The sequence below is a fragment of the Hordeum vulgare genome, chromosome 4H (assembly GCF_904849725.1).
Source record: "Hordeum vulgare subsp. vulgare chromosome 4H, MorexV3_pseudomolecules_assembly, whole genome shotgun sequence".
In the NCBI taxonomy this organism is placed as follows: domain Eukaryota; kingdom Viridiplantae; phylum Streptophyta; class Magnoliopsida; order Poales; family Poaceae; genus Hordeum; species Hordeum vulgare.
Genome location: NC_058521.1, coordinates 567,022,355 through 567,027,144, shown reverse-complemented (window position 1 = coordinate 567,027,144; position 4,790 = coordinate 567,022,355). Strand labels below are relative to the sequence as shown.

General features: G+C 44.0%; 1 pseudogene; it reads right to left on the bottom strand.

The window, feature by feature from the left end:
* Positions 1-545: 545 nt before the first annotated feature.
* LOC123447088 lies at positions 546-2,165 on the bottom strand (annotated as a pseudogene).
* Positions 2,166-4,790: the final 2,625 nt, after the last annotated feature.

Here is a 4,790-nt window from a genome sequence, read left to right as displayed (position 1 = left end):
TGGCCTCACCTTGCAAAGCCAATGCATCCACGGCACGAAAATGGAGGCTGTAACCACGTTCGAACTCGGCCAAGAATCCGAGCACGGCCGGGCGATTGCGGCGAACGTATGTCTGAATGAAAGGCTGGGATCTACATATACTCATCCATTGGGGATTAACAGCAGAGCTGCAGATGATTGAACGGGTGCATGATAGCCTTGAAATGATTTCTATCACAAGGTTCTCATTGTCAGTAATTGACATGGGATTGATGCTGGACATGGAGGAATGGGAAGGTTTGAGTTGGTCGATGGAGGGAGAGGTTGCAGGGGGTCAATAGTATGGCACTGTGTTTGGGATGAGGGAGCAAGCAAGCGGTGGGTGGGCTGGTGAATAGTTTTATTGCCCTGGGTTTGTAATGAGGGAGCAAGAAGAACGCCTTGAGAAGGGAGGTGTCTCAGCAACGCCAAGACAAAAAACATTATTAAAAAAAAGCGCTCAATACAGACTAATAAAGTAGACGAAGTGCACTGACGACATAAATATTACCGAGTTGGATTACCGATCAACGATGCTAATTATTAAGTAGCCGAAGTGCACTGACGACATAAACATAAATATTACCGAGATGAAAAAACATAGTGCTCAACACAGACTAATAACGTAAGATCAGCCAGAAGATCATTAGTTCGAAGACTTGAAATGTCGTTCATCAATTGTAGTGTACATCTCACCGAGCTGGAGTTGCTCTGCTATCACCTTCGTGAAATTTGAAGAACAGACATTAGTATTTAGAAACAATTATGTCAACTTATAGAATAGCGAACAAATGTGGGAAAATACATTACATGATATCGTCTTGACTTGCGCCAACCGCGCTGCGAAGCAACTTTAGGCTCACCCCATGTTCTATATCACTAAAAAAATACAAAGAACTTTATAATGATGATGAGTACGACTTCAGGCTGCGATGAACACTGTAAAGGCTGCTCACCGGTAGGCTGGGTCGCGCAAAATGGAGAATATCTTCTCCTTGAGACTACATTCATTTGGAATCTGACTTGGAGTGATATGGCTTATTGGCATGACGGTCGATGCCGACGTAATGGCATCAAGCTTTTTCTGCAATTAAACATAATCCAATTTTATCCAGGCAGTATGAATTATATATCAATAATTCATTAGCACAACAAACCTGTAATACGCTCTGACTAGAAATGTCAATATGAGCCTTGATGCAGTAGAGAAAGTGATGGGTTATGTCGTTGAAGTATTTTACAGTCCTAAAACATAAAACAAGACTCCTTCAGGCATTAACGAATGATAACAATGGAAAAATAATGCATCCAATAGTTGGTTATCTTTATCCTGCTCCACGAACCTGACCATGTAGGCTTTGATTTGGAAAAAACTGTCCAAGCTAGTAGCCCTCCCGACGACACGTACATAAACCCCATTGCTGTTGTTATGGAAAAATATATCTAAATGACATGATAAAAATGATTGACGTGGTATACTTACAGAGCATCATTAATGAAAATTATTTTTCTAACTTGAACGACCAAGCATCCCTGGAGTCCTGAGGGCAATCAAACCTGAATTAGATTGAGCCGGATGGATTACGTGTGTTAACAAATCGAACTAATTTATGTACTGTTAATTGATGATTTGTTACATACTCACTAGTAGTGTACATTTACGAACCCTGTGCCGTCATACAGGTCAAATGTGCAGTGATCCATGCTCACACATTTATTTCTAACCATGCCTATAAGATCGATCTGTGCATGCTTTCATTAGAAAATAGCACATTGTTTAAAATGGTAATACATAACTATATAGTTGAGTGTGATTCTACTGTTGACACCGGCATGCCGTCAATAATGAATGGATGGCGTTCGATGTCTTCATTGAAAGAATCCATCAGCATCTTAATAGTTAACGGCCTGAGAGATGATGGAGCAGTCTGGGCAGTTGGCGATTAATAACCATATCAGTTAATATGAACCAAAAGGCCAACATCCACCAAATCAGTAGTTGGACTTACAGTGAACGATGATGTACTGGATGGATTCGGCAGCGGCGTCATCATTGCTTCGCCTGAGAACATCTCGGAGCTAGAGTTCGCTCGGTTTGACATGTCGTAGCTAAAGATATGGAGGTGGAGGTGGGAGGCACCGTATACTAATACCCGCGCGGTGCAAACCGGTACCCACGCGACGCGAACAGATGGGCAACATGGCCAAGGCATGGGCGAGGGGCACATCAATCAGTCAAACGTCACTGTACAATTAACAGTGAAGGGAGGCCCCTACCTATGGAGAGGAGATGTCTATCCAGCGCATGCAGCAGTGGAATCCAATGGGAGGCACCGTATGCAAAACGAGCTGCCAGGATGCAAAACGAGCATGGAATCCAATGGGAGGCACCGTATGCGAAACGAGCTGTCAGGATGCAATGTGAGGAGCTATGAGGATGCCAAATGGAACTCAGTTATAGTTAGACACCGCACTTTATGTCGTGAACAATAATCTTGTCCAGGCCCTGCCTCTAGACACAAACCTATAACGCCTTAATGATGACCTCCAAAACATTGCTCACAAAAGTCCGGTGTTTTGGTTAATAACAGACCATCACATATAAAACGAGCACTGTTGCAGACCAGTGAGTTGTTGTTTGCCAGCTTTGTCTGAGAAGCAAACCCCTGACTTCAATTCAACGAGGGTTGTGGCATGCCCGCGCAGCAGAGCAACTAGACCCCGGTACGACACGAGCGTAAAGCAAGGGATTTGACATCGCCTGGATCACGGAGTTGCGTGAACAGTGCGTGTTGTCTGAGAATTGACTACACACTTTAATTCAGTGATGTGTGCGTTAGTTACAATATTAATGAGCATTTATTGTGGATATGCACAAGGTTCTCTACAAAAAGGGTGAGAGCTCCTCTCAGCAATGTCAGTCCACTTGCTTAATCCTAAAATCTTACACCCAAGCACCCCAAGCACACGCACAGTGGGATGGCGAACCTTCAGGCAGTCTACAGGCTGCACTGCGCGTGTGGCAGGCAGTGCACAAAGCGCAAAGGTTCGTCGGTGGCGAAGCGCGACAAGTTATTTCTGAACTGCGTCAACTACAACGTGAGATGACCGTAAATAGTGTCACCCTGTTCGCATCAAATTGTTTTGTTTGCTCTAACGCATTTTTACTGTTGTCTCGTATGTTGTAAACAGGTACCAGGTGCCAGATTTTGTGAAGCATACATCTGGGAGGAAGACCTTGACAGGTACACGAACCAGTATTGCCAAACTGCGGTTGAGCTTGCAAACTACCACAAGAGCCGTCATGAGAGGTGCGAGGAGAAGCCTGACGAGGTTTATGAAGAGCTCGAAGAGGAAAATGGTGAGATAAGGAGGCTCAAGAGGATGAACAAGGCGATCCAGATGGCTCTAGCAGCTACTGCACCAGTAGGTGCAATCATAGCGGTCACGTCGGCATGGGTGGCTAAGTGAGCCAGATCGCATCGATCTGAATATTTGGTGGCCAACAAAAAGTCTTATGTATCGTACTATTCCCTTAGTTTCCAGTAGTTATGAGCTTGGAAGTTTTGTTTCCAACATAAAGCTCAACGTTTGTCGTACCGTAGCAATTTGAAGTTGGCAAGTTAAACAATGTATTAGACTATCCTGATGAGTTTTAGCAAGAAGAATCCACTGTGTTATGTCCTTTGTACTCATCGGTTCCGCACTGTAGTTGTTAACAAATATTAACAAACTTGGCAAGGGTCAGTGACCATGTGGCCTACCCCATCAGGCGTACTTGTCATATGGCCACCGTGTGCCATCCCTGTGGGCCACTCCGTCAGACGTGCAACGTTAGGAAGCTGCCGGTCTCTATAGAGGAGGAAAGAGTATCTGTCTCTGTTTTTGTCCCCGTCCATACAGGCAGACGCATTGACAGGGAGCAAGCAGTGATAGAACCCACTTACTCTGTTCGAGCTCTCAGGCAAAGCTCCAAGACCTAGAAGAGGATTTGGACAAAGATTTGGAAAAGGTATGTCCCAAGCCCCTTGCTCTACAAGGTCTATCTCAGATTGATCTATTTACAGATGCACGAGCATCTCGATCTTGCTTGTTTCGTGCTTTCTATGGCACATTGCCAACGAACATGGTTCAGATCTGTGTTCGTCTGGTTTCATCCCATCTTGATCTATTGGGAATGTAAGATTCTATGAAACCTGTTTCCCCACCTACTAGTATGACAGTTAGGGCCGACAGAGAAATAACCTACAATAAAACGATAGTATTCATTATCCAGCATAAAACTAATATAAATGGGTTTATTCTTGATGTTTATGGCCGGCAGAGTAATCCTCTATTACTAAATAGTTGCCTCCCACTAGTGATTTTTCCTTGCATATGGTGAAGCCACGTCATCCACTGATGTCATCCTTTTTTTTAATTGTTTCTAGGTACTGTCATATACGCTATTCCCACGCCATGAGTTAAATTGAAGAATATATATTTCTTTTTTTCTACACATTTATTTCACCATGTCACCTGTCCATATTCCTTATTCAGTCTCCTCTTCCCTAGCTGTCTATAATTTCTTAGTTTTTGCGCAAGCCCATCATTTACTTTGCCTCCAACATGCAGTTTTGCCCCTTCCTTTTCTCACAACACTAGGCGCACACGAAGTGACCGGCAAGGTAGACGAACAGACGGCTGTCTATTTGTTTTCCTATGTATACTATCCTACGCCACCATCTCCGACGATGCAAGCAAGCATCCAACCACCTCCTGTACCGCCATCT